The 17894-nt window shown below is 36.4% G+C and overlaps 1 protein-coding gene across 3 annotated transcripts in view; it reads right to left on the reverse strand.

Moving 5' to 3' along the window:
- LOC125926342 (olfactory receptor 13C9) overlaps nt 1-17894 on the reverse strand; it is a 229643-nt gene that overhangs the window by 111463 nt on the left and 100286 nt on the right. The window contains exons 3-5 of one of the 3 annotated variants that reach the window (XR_007459086.1): nt 10656-10723; nt 8427-8500; nt 2875-2975 (exon numbers count right to left, since the gene is read on the reverse strand). The exons of 1 other annotated variant lie outside the window; for it this stretch is intronic. The gene's annotated coding sequence lies outside the window, so the exon portion shown is untranslated. Of the gene's footprint in view, nt 1-2874; nt 2976-8426; nt 8501-10655; nt 10724-17894 lie in introns of those variants that run through there. One more of the 3 variants, XR_007459087.1, reaches the window with a different exon arrangement.

Consider the following 17894-nt stretch of genomic DNA (forward strand, 5'->3'; position numbering starts at 1 on the left):
AAAAAAAAAAAAAAAAAAAAAAGAGGTTAGAGTGGGAGAGAGCCAAAGCATAAGAGACTGTTAAAAACTGAGAACAAACTGAGGGTTGATGGGGGGTGGGAGGGAGGGCAGGGTGGGTGATGGGTATTGAGGAGGGCACCTTTTGGGATGAGCACTGGGTGTTGTATGGAAACCAATTTGACAGTAAATTTCATATATTAAAAAATAAAAAAAAAAAAAAATAAAAAAAAAACTTATTAAAAAAAAAAATTAAATGTAACTCACAAGACAAATAATTCTTCTGACTTTACACCTTCTGGGAAGAGCAAATTTAGAACTGCTACCCAGGTAAAATGGCCAAGACACAATACGCCAAACTTAACCAATCTATTGTTCAGTCATGCCTACACATATGAGACAACATGGAGCAGAAGAGATCAACAATTCCCATGAGGTGAGCAAACCACACTTTACTTATGAACAGGAAAAGAAATTCCACCTTGAGATTATTATGACATTTGCTATGCCTATCTTTTGAAATCAGTACCAACATTTGAAGAATTCAATCATTTTATATGAATGTTATGAAATACTCTTCCAGCATGAAAATAAGGGAAACCATTGTGAGAAGTCTTATAAAGGGAACAAAATTTGACAACACTCTTTTTTGTCAGTGGACAATATTTTTTAAAAGTCACTGAGTGAAATATGCAACATAATCCTGAGCAATGGGAAAACAATTTACACTATGAAAGACGGTATTATATACTGCAACAATACAAATTTGAAGAGCAATTCCCAAAGTTCTTAACTTTATACAAGTACTTTTTCAGTATACTGGCTCATAATGCAAATGTTGAGCATGTTTTCTCATTAATGCTCAGTGGACAAAAGAATTAAACAGTTTTGATGTGAGCAAGATAAAAGCTATGTTACAATACAAATGCAAGATAGACTGCAAATGCAAGGAGTTTTATAAGGAAATTATACAAAACAAAGAAATTTTAAATGAAGAAAAATACTTACAATTAAAGAGGTACGTAGAATAGATACTTATAATTTACTTCAGATAAACAACAAATAATTTTTAGTACAAGTATTTCCTATGTAATATTTTTATTTTATCCCAGTATACATGTGCAAAAGCATTCAGAAATAATTCAAATTTAACTGGGCATTATCTATTTTCATATGCTAACCTAGCAACCCTAACTTCTTGTGCCAGGTTTCGCTTGAAATCCAGTCTAAGCCCAGGTTGCACCACCTAGCACCATTCCTAGGCATTGGAGAGAGTACAGAATCCAGGTGCCTAGGCAGTACTACTCACAATAATACTGTGAGACAGTACTATTTTTATTTTTTTTAACTTTTTGTTTACTTATTTTGAGAGAGAGAGCACATTCAGGCAGGGGTGTAGTGGCAGAGAGAGGAAAGAGAATCCCAAGCAGGCTCTGCACAGTCAGCACAGAGCCCACCGTGGGGCTTGAACCCACAAACCATGAGCCCATGACCTGAGCCAAAATCAAGAGTCAGACACAACAAAATGAGCCACCCAGATGCCCCAAGACTGTACTATTTTTTAAACTTTCAATATTCTCAAAAAGAGAATATTTAGTGTATTTCTCTAAACCATTCTAGTCAATACAGGATTATATATCTGTTGTCTCAGATGTACCCAGCCACTGCATAAATATCACCTACAGCTACAACCCTCTTCCCTTTCCAGGACATATATGGTAAGAAGAAACTAACATGAACTTATAGGGTTTCATGATCTAGTACTGCTCTTCAACATTTCCAAGATATGGTCTATCATCTCAACTTCCCACTTTTTCATTTCATTTAATTCAGCGTTTACTAACTGAGGCCTCCTCATTCCAGGAACTATGTCTGCTTCTTCCTCAAATCCCATAAATTATTTTAGTCCCCTGCCAGGTACTATATCCCATTACAAGAATAGCAAGCAATGTCTAGGGTCTTAATATCTGGGGTTAACGCCCCTAATGATGATTACCTCTCTCTACATCCCATTACAAAAGTCAAATCTACATGTTGCCCCCTCCATTTTGCTGTGAAGACCATTCACTGAATTTTTTATTTCCATTATGCTTTTTTTTCAGTTCTAAAATTTCCATTTGTTGTTGTTGTTGTTTTCTATATCTTTCCTGAGACTTTGGTTCTCTGCTTAGGTCTTCTATATTTTCACTTGTTCTTAGTGTATGTGTATAATTGCTCACTGAGATATTTTATAATGGCTGCTTTAAATTCCTTGTCAAATAATTTCAATGTCTGTTCATTTTTTGTTGTATCTGGAGATTGTCCTATATCAAATTGAGATACCTGATTCTTTGTATGAGGAGTGATATTCATTTGTATCCTGGATATTTTAGGTACTATGAGAGTCTGGATCTTATTCAGACCTTCTGTTTTAACAGGACTCCTCTAAAACCACGCCCTTTACAGAAGGAAATCATCACCTCGTTCTTGCCAGATTCAGCAAAAGTTTAGTCTCCTCACACGGACTTTATGACACAGTGGGGATAGAAAGATTTGTTACTACAGGGCTGTGGTAAAAGCCTTGACTTTCCACTAATCCTCCTCTGAAAGTCTATCTGGAGGGAAAGAGCAGATGGAAGAAGGTTAAAATCTAGGCTCCCCACTTGATATGTGCTGAAGTAGGGAGTAGGGCTGTAGTATTTTTCTCTCGTGTTTGGCTGGAATAGGCAATTACTGCTGTTGTTTTTTGTCTTGCTAAGCCACCCCTTTCTGTTCCACTAGAGTAAGATTTTCTTGTGCCTTTCTGTTTGTTCCCATTGGTGTTTCCAAGTTGTAGGCTTATCTAGCACTCAGTCTGGGATATATAGAAAGCAAAAATAAAACCCAGGAAACTCACTGCTTCTTGTTTCCTTAGATCCCAAAGTCCCTAGGTGGTCTCTTTCTCTCCACCTTTCAGAGTCTTCTTATGTTTTCTTTACACATAATGTCCAGAGTTTTCACTGTATTTAATAAAATAGAGAGAAGTATCTATTCCATCTTGTCTGCTACCAGAAATCCCTATATCTATTTTAAAAGTGAATCCATTAGTATAATCTTCCCTAGAAAATACTCCAGCCAGAATGACTTCTCAATGAATTTTTAAACTCTTATAAGGAAGAAATAAATTAAATTCTACATAATCTATTCACAGATAGAAAACAGAAAACTCCCTTAATTCATTTTTATGAGGTCAGTATAAACTGTATACCAATATGTAACATATGGGTTTTTTTTTTCTTTTTCTTTAAAAAGAAAAATTACAAAAATGAACTATTGGGACCTCATCAAAATAAAAAGCTTCTGCACAGCAAAGGAAACAATCAGCAAAACTAAAATGCAACCAACAGAATGGGAGAAGATATTTGCAAACAACATATCAGATAAAGGGTTAGTATCCGAGGTCTATAAAGAACTTATCAAACTCAACACCCAAAAAGCAAATAATCCAGTGAAGAAATGGGGAAAGGACATGAATAGACACTTCTCCAAAGAAGACAGCCAACCGACACATGAAAAAAATGATCAACATCACTCATCATCAGGGAAATACAAATTAAAACCACAATGAGATACCACCTTACGCCAGTCAGAATGGCTAAAATAAACAACTCAGGCAACAACAGATATTGGTGAGGATGTGGAGAAAAAGGATCTCTTTTGCACTGCTTGTGGGAATGCAAACTGGTGCAGTCACTCTGGAAAACAGAATTCCTCAAAAAATTAAAAATAGAACTACCCTACGACCCAGCAATTGCACTACTAGGTATTTATACAAGGGATACAGGTGTGTTGTTGCGAAGGGGCACACGCACCACCATGTTTATAGCAGCACTATTGACAATAGCCAAAGTATGGAAAAAGCCCAAATGTCCATCAATGGATGAATAAATAAAGAAGATATTATGCTAAGCGAAATTAGCCAGTCAGAGAAAGACAAATATCATATGACTTCATTCATAGGAATTTAAGATACAAACCAGATTAACATAAGGGAAGGGAAGCAAAAATAATATAAAAACAAGGAGGGGGACAAAACATAAGAGACTCTTAAATATGGAGAACAAACTGAGGGTTTCTGGAGAGGTTGTGGGTGGGGGGATAGGCTAAATGGGTAAGGGGCATTAGAGAGGACACTTGTTGGGATGAGCACTGGGTACTGTACACAGGGGATGAATCACTGGAATCTACTCCTGAAATCATTATAGCACTATATGCTAACTAACCTGGATGTAAATTAAAAATAAGTAAATTTTTTAAAAAGAATACTCAAAAAAAAAAAAAGAATTAAAGGACAAGTGGGTGGCTCAGTCAATTAAGACCAACTCTTGATTTTGGCTCAGGTCATGATGTCACAATTTGTGAGATGGAGCCCCACATTGGGCTCTAGGCTGACAGTGTGGAGCTGTCTCTGTCTCTCAGAGAGACAGAGAGAGACAGTTGTCTCTCTCTGCCTCTCAAAATAAATAAACATTAAAAAAAAGGTTAAGAACCTAGCTCCTATGAACACAGTTGGAAAAAATCCTAAAAAATAATTAGAACATTGAATATAGTGTTATATTTTAAAGAACAAGAGATTACAGTTAAGTGGCGTTAATTCTAGAAATGTAAGTGGTTTAAAATTCAAAAACCCATTTATAAGAAAATGGTATTATTAAAAAGAGGAGCACCTGGGTGGCTCAGTCAATTAAGCATCTGACTCTTGGTTTCAGCTCAGGTCATGATCTCACGGTTTCATGGGTTCAAGTCTCATGGTGGGCTCTGTACTGACAGTTCAGAGCCTGCTTGGGATTCTCTGTCTCCCTCTCTCTCTGCCCCTCTCGCACTTGCAATGTCTCTGTCTCTCTCAAAATAAATAAATAAACTTAAAAAAAAAAAAAAGAGGGGCACATGGGTGGCTCAGTCGGTCAAGCCTCTGGCTTCAGCTCAGGTCATGATCTCGCAGTTAGTGAGTTAGAGCCCCACGTCAGGCTCTGTGCTAACAGCTTAAAGCCTGGAGCCTGCTTCGGATTCCGTGGCTCCCTCTGTCTGTCCCTCCCCCACTCGCGCTCTGTCTCTGTCTCTCTCTCAAAAATAAACGTTAAAAAACTTAAAAAAAAAGAAATATCACATAGTAACATTTATAGAGGCATAAAATTACTGTAAAATTATTGCTCTGTGTTTTTAAACCTATGGAACAAGTTTCATTTTGTCATATCTCCTGTTCATGTAATTAACTACTTGAAAGCACTCCCTTGCCTTTTTCATCTCTATATATCCATACAATGTTGACATTATGTAAAAGGTCTTTCATATAATTGGATCTCAAATAGGAATAAAATTAAAGAAACAGAAAAAATGTCTACAATGTTATTAAAGTACTGTTGGCTACTACTTTTTTTATTGAAGAATGGTTTTGATATACAATGTTACTTCAGATGTACAACATAATGATTCAACAAGTCTGTAAATTGTGTTAGCTCACCACAAGTGTAGCTACCATCAGTCACCATATAACACTATTACATCAGGCCCTGTGCTGGCAGCTCAGAGCCTGAAGCCTGTTTCAGATTCCGTGTGTGTGTCTCTCTCTGCCCCTCCCCAACTCATGTTCTGATTCTCTCTCTCTCTCAAAAATAAATAAATCTTAATTTTTAAAAAAAAAAATGGCAGCTAATATAACATTATTACAGTACCACTGATTATATTCTCTATGTTGTACCGTTGCTCCCTGTGACTTATTCATTCATAACTAGAAGCTTGTATCTCCCACTCCCCTTCACCAATTTTATCCATCCCCACCCCCCACCCCCAAAAATAAATACAGATTTAAAAAAATTTTTAAGAAAAAAAACATGTCTGTTAAAATCACAACCTTCCTACTAATAAATACACTCTAAAGGTGTAGGGTAATATAAATATGCATGAAGTTAAAATAATAAGATCTCGGGCAGGGCCAGAGAGCCAGTTGTGAGGAGAAATGGAGTTAGAGGAGGCAGCTGGGGAGCAATGGAAGTAGTGTACTGGCCACTCAGATAAGGCTGGGCACCCATAGCTTTGGTTATTGCATCCTTGTGTTTTCCCATCCCACCAAGGAAAATATACTACACTGCAATGACTCCTCTATTCTATAAAAAGGGCATCTTAAAAAGGTCTATAATGAGGGGGTGCCTGGGTGGCTCAGTTGGTTAAGCATCCAACTTTTGATCTCAGTTCAGGTCTTGATCTCAGGGTCATGAGTTCAAGTCCCACATTGAAAAAAAAAAGTAAAGAAGGTCTATTATGGGAATTAGGCTTTGCTCATTAAAAAGAGGGAGTGAAGAAGAGAATCTCTGATCCCAGTCTTTTTCCATTGTCATTACTCTCAAAAGTCAAAGGTAAGTGGAGAATAACTGTTTAACTCTCTATTTACTTTTCGTTTCCTATTTCCCATTTGCAAATATTTTGACATCAGTTACAATTGCCTTAAAAAATGACACAGGATAATTCAAAATATACAATTATTTTAGAAAGTAGGTTAAAAAGTCACTATGCTTTCAAGTTTATAATATATGTGGTACATACATATGAATATATTAAAATATTAATAATTACAACTGAAATTATGGATTAATTTCTTCATTTGGGTTTTTCCATGTTTCCCACTTTTCTGCAATAAGTATGTATTGTTTTATTTAACCAGAAAATTTTTAATTTATTTTTTATTACTTTATTATTTAAATTCAAGTTAGTTAACATACAGTGTAGTATTGGTTTCAGGAGTAGAACCCAGTGGTTCATCACTTACATATAATACCCAGTGCTCATCACAATGAGTACCCTCCTTAATTCCCATCACCCACGTAGCCTGTCCCCCAAGCCCCCTTATACTCAATGTCCTGAATGGGAAAAATATGCAGCCAAGAACTCTTTATCCAGCAAGCCTGTCATTCAGAATAGAAGGAGATATAAAAACTTTCCCAGACAAACAAAAACTAAAGGAGTTCATGGCCATTAAACCAGTCCTACAAGAAATTTTAAGAAGGACTCTCTGAGTGGAGAAAAAAAAGACCAAAGCAACAAAGACTACCAAGGACCAGAGAATATCACCAGAAATACCAACTCTACAGGTAACACAATAGCCTAAATTCAACCTTTCAATAACCACTCTGAATATAAATGGACTAAATCCTCTAATCAAAAGACATAGGGTATTAGAATGGACTTAAAAAATCCATCTATATGCTGCATTTATAAGAGACTCATTTTACACCTAAAGACACTTGCAGATTAAAGGTGAGGGAATGGAGAACCATCTGTCATGCTAATGGATGTCAAAAGAAAGCTAGAGTAGCCACACTTATATCAGACAAACTAGATTTTAAAACAAAGACTATGGGGTACCTAGGTGGCTCAGTTGGTTGAATGCCCAACTTCGGCTCATTTCATGATCTCACAGTTTGTGGGTCAAGCCCTGCATCCAGCTCTATACTGACAGCTCAGAGCCTGGAGCCTGCTTCAGATTCTGTATCTCCCTCTCTCTCTGCCCCTCCCCGCTTGTTCTCTCTCTTTCTCTCTCTCTCTCTCTCCCTCTCAAATAAATAAATTTTTTTAAAAGACTGTAACAAGAGATGAAGAAGGGCATTATATCATAATTAAGGAGTCTATCAAGAAGAGCTAACAATTGTAAATATTTATGCCCCCAAATATATAAATCAATTAATCACAAACATAAAGAAACCCATTGATAATAATACCATAATAGTAGGAGACTTTAATACCCTACTTACAACATGGACTGATCATCTAAGCAGAAAATCAATAAGGAAACAATGGCTTTGAATGACACACTGGACGAGATGGACTTAACAGATATATTCAGAACATTTCATCCTAAAGCAGCAGATTATGCATTCTTCTCCAGTGCACATGGAACATATTCCATAATAGATCACATACTGGGACACAAATCAGCCCTCAACAAGTACAAAAAGATCAAGATCATACCATGCATATCTTCAGATCACAATGCTATGAAACTTGAAATCAACCACAAGAAAAAGATTTTGGAAAGCCCCAAAATACATGGAGGTCAAAGAACATCCTACTAAAAAATGAATGGTTTAACCAGAAAATTTAAAAAGAAGTAAAGGAAATTTTTAATTTATTAAAAATAAATTCTTGTTTAGTATGTTAAACTATAATTAGGTCTTTGAGACAATATCTCTAAATCTTGAGAGCTACTGCCACCTTCCATACAATTTAAAAATACTCTTTAAATCATTTCTGGGATTACAAATTCCCCTAGAAGGAAACAAAGAAGGATTTAAATTGGCTATCAGAGCCATGTGTAGATCCTCTGGACATTCTCAGGGCCCAGAAATTAGAGGACACACATTTATTTGCTATTGATACAAATTCAAGACAGAACATTTGAGTAGGAATGACAGTCTTACCTTTGGTCTGTTCCCCTTCACACTACCCACCGAGTAATCTGAAATGGTGGGGTTCTTAACAGTGGATCCCATAGCTCAAAAAGAAGAGAGTAAAGACATCAACTAGCTAGAGAAACAGCAGCCACAATGAATTTATTATCTAGACACAAAGAGGTTGGTAAAATACTAGAAAAAGGAATGATACATAGTGATTAGTGTGCTTGTGTCTAAACTACATCCCTTTAAAAACTGAAGTCTCAACAGGCCACACACTACCTATTGTGTGTGGAGAAGGTAAGAATCCTACACAAAGAATTGAATAGGAAGCATTGCAGACTTGTAAAGATTTGTTTCAGAAAGAGAAGGAGAAATGGAAATGATAAATCATAAATTTTATATTTTTAAAACTTTTCACTTTGAACTGATTTTAAACTTTCAGAAAAGTTACAAAATTAGTTCAAAGAGTTCTCTTATGTATCTTCCCTAACCTCTAATGTTAACATCAGAACCATAGTATAATTATCAAGTATAAGAAATTAACATTGGTATATTAACTATAGACTTTATTCAAATTTCACAAATTTTCTACTAATGTCTTTTTCTGTTCCAGGGTCCTCTTCAGGATCCCACATTGTATATACATGTTATTTATCCCTTGTCTCTTCCATTCCAGTCTATAACTATTCCTCAATCTTTTTTCTTTTATTAATTTGAAAAGTTCTAAATTAAAAAACAAGAAAAAAATAAACATGGACAAAAAGAACTATTAAATCAAAGAAGTATCTTGAATATCTATGAACATCATTTTACAATATTCATTTCTCCTTAGGATGAAAAAGGCAGGTGGGGCGGGGGGAGTGTCAGCCTGAGAGACTAGATTAAATTAACCAGTGTTGTCCACTTGTGTATGCCAATGACTATCACATATCACATAGAGTTTTTCAAACCAGTTCTATAAAATAGGTGTTATTATGCTAATATTACAGATGACACATCATGCTCAGGCAAGTTAAGTGTCTTGCCCTAGATCTGTATAGTTATGAAGCCACATAGCCAAGACTGAACTGGACTCTAAGTTGTCTGACTCCAAGCCAAGTGTTCTTTCCATTAAGGTGTGGTATTGTTTCATAAATAAATCTTATCAGCAGTCCAGACAAAAGGATAAAAGGATTAGAGCACAGTAGGCTTCCACAGCACAGCCTTATAGATGGTCAGAGCATGCAGGATGACCTAAGTGAATCAATTCCAGGATTGAACTTAAAGCTCAGATAGAAGTTCCCGCTAGATAAGAGCTACATACTTTTGCTGTTTCCAGGAACAAAAAAAGAAAATTGCACTTGTTTTCCACAGTGGAAAAAACAACAACAGCAGCAGCAGCAACAACAACAACAGGATAATTCTCAATACCATGTAGAAAAACGAGAAAGGGTCTTTGCCTTTTTTTTGGCCTTTGCCTTTGTTCATTCCATCCTATTTACTATTTCCTTTTGGGGCGCATAGGGCTTATTTGCTGATACAAGCACTGGGGATCTCCTGTGAGGGATGTTTCATATTGTGAAGAATGAAGTTGCTTTATAACAATAGGAGACAGTCAGTCTGGAACTAGAATTCAATACCTAGTGCTAGGAATTTTCTCCTGAGGATGCCTTCCAGGATAGATGTCATGTAGCCTGATATAAGAGGCTCATGGGGCAAAATATGAAATGCTGGCTGAATTTATATGATTTATAGACAAATTTCTGTTGACAAGTACAGGGGAAGACAGGTAGATACACACGATCCATGAGTCTCAGATGTTCTTTCTTTACATAAGTGGTGCCCAGTGGTGAAAAGTAATCTAAGGACAGGTCCTTTGGGGAGACAAAAAAAAAAAAAAAAAAAAAAAAACCAAAAAACTCAGGGAGCCAAGAAATTGAAACTTTATCTTTTTGCGAACAAAGAGAAGTAAGCAAAAGTAACAGAAATCCCTGCCCTTTTTCCCATGGTCTTGCAATTCTAGCACTATGTCTTTCTTTTTACTATGTGCTACTGTTGTTGCAGCCTGACTGTATTGCTAACCTTGGTTATATTCTAAATAGTGGGCTCTAGTATCCCTTTGCAAAAACTGGACTGTGTCAGTATATCTTTTCAGAGTGGATATATTTGTGGATTGACTGGTTGAAATCAGAATGTTAAATGGCATCAATTAGCGTATGTAATAAAACAACAGAAAAACTCAAGCAAATTTCCAATCCATTGACTGTTCTTTACCTTTCTTGGGCTTTAGAGAAAGCTGGGACCAACAAATGCCTAGACCTTTCAGCTTCTTTGGTAGTCTCCTAATCATTGGAAAGAATACAAAAATATCAACCTTCACCCCAGGGCAGTTAAGAAGAATTTAATTATTTTTCCTTATTTCTATAATCAAAGATATAGTTTTATTAAAGAAAATATAGAAAATATGTACAGGATTAAGAAAATTTTAAATACTTCAAAAACAAATCTGACAAAGAAAACTACAGTTAGCATTCTGATGTGGTTTCAGCTACACGTATACAAAATTTATTTATATGATCATTTATATTGCCGTGAGATTTGCTTTTATCTCATAGTATATCATTAGCATTTCTCCTTGTCCTTAACTGTTCTCCAGGATGCAGTTTTCAATGGAATAACAAATGACACATCCCATCATCACAAACCAGATTTTCAGCATCCTTAAAAAATTATGACTATTAGTTGGATATTTCAGAAAAATAATTATTAAATAATAGTGATGATGATGATGATGATGATGATAAAAGTAATCTTAAGGTGACTTTTCTGGAAATACTTGTAGAGTTTCATTTAAAATCAAGTTGGCCCATGTCTAAAATACTAAGTTTTTATTAAGAAAGAAACTTGAATTCCATCAAGTCATCATTTATATCCATCTAGATGATCAAATAGGGTTTTGTATTTACCTGTTTATTTGCTATATTAACAGATTTTTCAGGTTTATTTACTTTGAGAGAGAGTGTGTGTGTGTAGGGGGGACAGGGCCAGAGAGAGAGGGAGAGAGAAAGAATCCCAAGCATGCTCCATGCTGTTAGCACAGAGCCTGATGCAGGCCTCGAACCTATGAACTGTGAGATCATGACCTGAGCCAACCAAGAATCAGATGTTTAAATGGCTGAGTCACCCAGGCACCCCTATATTAAGAGATTTCTGGATATTAACCTTGAATTTATTATATTATTATACACTTGGATTTGGTTTTATATTTATTTATGATTTTTACATATATATTGAAATGAGATCAAACCATAGTTTTATTCTATTTTTGACAACTGGGATATGAAAGTTATTTTAGTTTGAGGCATCTGGGTGACTCAGTTGGGTGTTCAGCTCTTCATTTCAGCTCAGGTCATCATCTCATGGTTCATGAGATCAAGTCCCACATTGGGCTCCGCACTGAGAGTGTGGAGCCTGCTTGGGATTCATATTCTCTCTCTCTCTCTCTCTCTCTCTCTCTCTCTCTCTCCCTCTCTGTCCATCCCCCACTCATGCTTGCCCTCTCTCGCTCTCTCCCAAAATAAATGAACAAACATTTTTTAAAGTTATTTTAGTTTGATAAAATGATTTGCAAACTGTTCCATTATTTTTCAGACATTAAAGTCTTTATATAGCACAGAAATTACTTTTTTTTCTTGAAAGTATAACCTCTTTCCTAAGTAATCTGTGTCCAATGTTCATTTTGAGGATCAAAATGGTACTAGACACAAATTGGGACCTTTATCCCAATTGAATTTCTGATAATACTAGAGTATCTACTGTGCTAAATGTTGAATAAATAAATGGAAGTTTCCATGAAAGAGGTCAGCCCAGTTCTGTGAAAGCATTCAAAATGGGCATCCTACCCAAACTAATTCAGGAAGGGTTTCTATAAAAAGATAATAACAGGGAGGGGCCTTTCCAGTTTAAGAAAGTATGAAAACATAACGAAGAACAAGAATGATGTTTGGGGTAAACTGTGAGAAGTTCAGTATGGCTATTGTGGAGCATGAAGAAGAAGGGTCAGAAACAGATCCAGAACTTCTATATTAGTGACATTTAGAGATGACAATCTGGTTTCAGGAGAGTCTTCTTGAAAGTAATATATCAGACAAATACAAAACAATTAGAGCACAGCTGAGACTTCATATGGTATTAACACTATATATCATAGGAACTTACAAAATGGAAAGACCAAGGTGAATCAGAAAAAGCAAGTAAGGCAAGAATGTTAATTTCAACACACCTGAGGACTGAATAGTAATTTTCAGAGGTTAAAAAAAAAAAAAGAGGATCTGTGATAGGTACTAAAATGTTGTGATCAGAAGGCTGATTCTGGACCTAGACTGCCAGGTATTAAATCTTGGTTCTAGCTATATGACCTTGGGGAAGCTATTTAACTTCCATTTATCTGTTTGCTTCTGTGTAAAATGAGGATAATAATAGCATCTTATACTGCCATTATATAAATTACTTACCTCACGGACTGCAATGGATATTAAATGAGCCAATAGGGTAAAGTGTTTATAACAGTGCCTAGCACAGTTATTTATCAATAAATACTAGCTAGCTACTATTGATTCAGTCATACTAATACAAACCAACATACATAAAATCTTTATGAAAGGCACTGTTATAAGCACATTTTATATATTTATTATCGGAAGGTTTCTTTCTATAAAATAAAAAGAATATAGAAGACACAGAGATATATTCCAACATACCATATATGAATATTAAGAGAAAAAAATGACTTATCATTAAATACTAGTATTATAGAGTATTATAGTATACTAAATTTACTTGCCTGAAAAAAATATTAAAAATGCATGCAGTTTTTTGATGATAAAAAATTAAAAGAATTACAGAATTGAGAAGAATACACGTGTTAGGAAGTATGAGGAATACAAGTGACCTGTACTGTCAGAGGAGAAATTCCAGGCTCTGAAAAAATTGCACTAAATGTGGACACAGACTCGTTAACCTCTGAAAGCTCCTTGCAACCAATCTCAAATGTTTCCAGGTTAACTCTAGACTGGTCTTTGAAAGAAGAATAGATACACTACCCATGTGAGAAGAGAAAATATTCAAGGTATGCCCATTATAGGCTCAAACTTAGTGCTAGCACCTTTTTTTTCAATATATGAAGTTTATTGTCAAATTGGTTTCCATACAACACCCAGTGCTCATCCCAAAAGGTGCCCTCCTCAATACCCATCACCCACCCTCCCCTCCCTCCCACTCCCCATCAACCCTCAGTTTGTTCTCAGTTTTTAAGAGTCTCTTATGCTTTGGCTCTCTCACACTCTAACCTCCTTTTTTTTTTCTTCCCCTCCCCCATGGGTTTCTGTTAAGTTTCTCAGGATCCACCTAAGAGTGAAAACATATGGTATCTGTCTTTCTCTGTATGGCTTATTTCACTTAGCAGAACACTCTCCAGTTCCATTCATGTTGCTACAAAGGGCCATATTTCATTCTTTCTCATTGCCATATAGTACTCAATTGTGTATATAAACCACAATTTCCTTATCCATTCATCAGTTGATGGACATTTAGGCTCTTTCCATAATTTGGCTATTGTTGAGATGCTGATATAAACATTGGGGTACAAGTGCCCCTATGCATCAGTACTCCTGTATCTCTTGGGTAAATTCCTAGCAGTGCTATTGCTGGGTCATAGGGTAGGTCTATTTTTAATTTTTTGAGGAACCTGCACACTGTTATCCAGAGGGGCTGCACCAATTTGCATTCCCATCAACAGTGCAAGAGGGTTCCCGTTTCTCCACATCCTCTCCAGCATCTATAGTCTCCTGATTTGCTCATTTTGGCCACTCTGACTGGCATGAGGTGATATCTGAGTGTGGTTTTGATTTGTATTTCCTTGATGAGGAGCAACATTGAGCATCTTTTCATATGCCTGCTGGCCATCCGGATGTCTTCTTTAGAGAAGTGTCTATTCATGTTTTCTGCCCATTTCCTCATTGGGTTATTTGTTTTTCGGGTGTGGAGTTTCGTGAGTTCTTTATAGATTTTGGATACTAGCCCTTTGTCCGATATGTCATTTGCAAATATCTTTTCCCATTCCGTTGGTTGCCTTTTAGTTTTGTTGGTTGTTTCCTTTGCTGTGCAGAAGCTTTTTCTCTTCATAAGGTCCCAATAGTTCATTTTTGCTTTTAATTCCCTTGCCTTTGGGGATGTGTGAAGTAAGAGATTACTATGGCTGAGGTCAGAGAGGTCTTTTCCTGCTTTCTCCAGTAGGGTTTTAATGGTTTCCTGTCTCACATTCAGGTCCTTTATCCATTTGGAGTTTATTTTTGTGAATGATGTAAGTAAGTGGTCTAGTTTCAATCTTCTGCATGTTGCTGTCCAGTTATCCTAACACCATTTGTTAAAGACACTGTCTTTTTTCCATTGGATATTCTTTCCTGCTTTGTCAAAGATTACTTGGCCATACATTTGTGGGTTTAGTTCTGGGGTTTCTATTCTATTTCATTGGTCTATGTGTCTGTTTTTATGCCAATACCATGCTGTCTTGATGATGACAGCTTTGTAGTAGAGGTTAAAGTCTGGGATTGTGATGCCTCCTGCTTTAGTCTTCTTCAAAATTACTTGGGCTATTCGGGGCCTTTTGTGGTTCCATATGGATTTTAGGATTGCTTATTCTAGTTTCGAGAAGAATGCTGGTGCAATTTTGATTGGGATTGCATTGAATGTGTAGATAGCTTTGGGTAGTATTGACATTTTGACAATATTTATCCTTCCAATCCATGAGCACGGAATGTTTTTCCATTTCTTTATATCTTCTTCAATTTCCTTCATAAGCTTTCTATACTTTTCAGCATACAGATCTTTTACATATTTCGTTAGATTTATTCCTAGGTATTTTATGCTTCTTGGTGCAATTGTGAATGGTATCAGTTTCTTTATTTGTCTTTCTGTTGCTTCGTTATTAGTGTATAAGAATGCAACTGATTTCTGTACATTGATTTTGTATCCTGCAACTTTGCTGAATTCATGTATCAGTTCTAGCAGACTTCTGGTGGAGTCTATCGGATTTTCCATGTATACTATGATGTCATCTGCAAAAAGGGAAAGCTTAACTTCATCTTGGCCCATTTTGATGTCTTTGATTTCCTTTTGTTGTCTGATTGCTGATGCTAGAACTTCCAACACTATGTTAAACAACAGCGGTGACAGTGGGCATCCCTGTCGTGTGCCTGATCTCAGGGAAAAAGCTCTCAGTTTTTCCCCATTGAGGATGTTGTTAGCTGTGGGCTTTTCATAAATGGCTTTTATGATCTTTAAGTATGTTCCTTCTATTCCGACTTTCTCGAGGGTTTTTATTGAGAAACGTTGCTGAATTTTGTCAAATGCCTTTTCTGCATCGAATGACAGGATCATATGGTTATTATCTTTTCTTGTATTAATGTGATGTATCACGTTGATTGATTTGCGAATGTTGAACCAGCCCTGCATCCCAGGAATGAATCCCACTTGATCATGATGAATAATTCTTTCTATTCGCTGTTGAATTCGATTTGCTAGTATCTTATTGAGAATTTTTGCATCCATATTCATCAGGGATATTGGCCTGTAGTTCTCTTTTTTAATGGGTCTCTGTCTGGTTTAGGAATCAAAGTAATACTGGCTTCATAGAAGGAGTCTGGAAGTTTTCCTTCCCTTTCTATTTTTTGGAATAGCTTGAGAAGGATAGGTATTATCTCTGCTTTAAACGTCTGGTAGAACTCCCCTGGGAAGCCATCTGGTCCTGGACTCTTATTTGTTGGGAGATTTTTGATGACTGATTCAACTTCTTCACTGGTTTTGGGTCTGTTCAAGCTTTCTATTTCCTCCTGATTGAGTTCTGGAAGCGTGTGGGTGTTTAGGAATTTGTCCATTTCTTCCAGGTTGTCCAGTTTGTTGGCATATAATTTTTCATAGTATTCCCTGATAACTGCTTGTATCTCTGAGGGATTGGTCGTAATAATTCCATTTTCATTCATGATTTTACCTATTTGGGTCATCTCCCTTTTCTTTTTGAGAAGCCTGGCAAGAGGTTTATCAATTTTGTTTCTTTTTTCAAAAAACCACCTCTTGGTTTCGTTGATCTGCTCTACAGTTTTTTAGATTCTATATTGTTTATTTCTGCTCTGATCTTTATTATTTCTCTTCTTCTGCTGGGTTTAGGCTGTCTTTGCTGTTCTGCTTCTATTTCCTTTAGGTGTGCTGTTAGATTTTGTATTTGGGATTTTTCTTGTTTCTTGAGATAGGCCTAGATTGCAATGTATTTTCCTCTCAGGACTGCCTTCGCTGCATCCCAAAGCATTTGGATTGTTGTATTTTCATTTTCATTTGTTTCCATATATTTTTTAATTTCTTCTCTAATTGCCTGGTTGACCCACTCATTCTTTAGTAGGGTGTTCTTTAACCTCCATGCTTTTCGAGGTTTTCCAGACTTTTTCCTGTGGCTGATTTCAAGCTTCATAGCATTGTGGTCTGAAAGTATGCATGGTATGATGTCAATTCTTGTATACTTATGAAGGGCTGTTTTGTGACCCAGTATGTGATCTATCTTGGAGAATGTTCCATGTGCACTCGAGAAGAAAGTATATTCTGTTGCTTTGGGATGCAGAGTTCTAAATATATCTGTCAAGTCCATCTGATCCAATGTATCATTCAGGGCCCTTGTTTCTTTATTGACCGTGTGTCTAGATGATCTATCCATTTCTGTAAGTGGACTGTGAAAGTCCCCTGCAATTACCACATTCTTATCAATAAGGTTGCTTCTGTTTATGAGTAACTCTTTTATATATTTGGGGGCTCCCGTATTCGGCACATAGACATTTATAACTGTTAGCTCTTCCTGATGGATAGATCCTGTGATTATTATATAATGCCTTTCTTCATCTCTTGTTACAGCCTTTAAGTTAAAGTCTAGTTTGTCTGATATAAGTATGGCTACTCCAGCTTTCTTTTGACTTCCAGTGGCATGATAAATAGTTCTCCATCCCCTCACTCTCAATCTGAAGGTGTCCTCAGGTCTAAAATGAGTCTCTTGTAGACAGCAAATAGATGGGTCTTGTTTTTTATCCATTCTGATACCCTGTGTCTTTTGGTTGGCGCATTTAGTCCATTTACATTCAGTGTTATTATAGAAAGATATGGGTATAGAGTCATTGTGATGTGCGTAGGTTTCATGCTTGTAGCGATGTCTCTGGTACTTTGTCTCACAGGATCCCCCTTGGATCTCTTGCAGGGCTGGTTTAGTGGTGACGAATTCTTTCAGTTTTTGTTTGTTTGGGAAGACCTTTATCTCTCCTTCTATTCTAAATGACAGACTTGCTGGATAAAGGATTCTCGGCTGCATATTTTTTTTCTGTTCATCACATTGAAGATCTCCTGCCATTCCTTTCTGGCCTGCCAAGTTTCAGTAGAGAGATCGGTCACAAGCCTTATAGGTCTCCCTTTATATGTTAG

The sequence above is a fragment of the Panthera uncia genome, chromosome D4, assembly GCF_023721935.1.
Source record: "Panthera uncia isolate 11264 chromosome D4, Puncia_PCG_1.0, whole genome shotgun sequence".
Classification (NCBI taxonomy): Eukaryota; Metazoa; Chordata; class Mammalia; order Carnivora; family Felidae; genus Panthera; species Panthera uncia.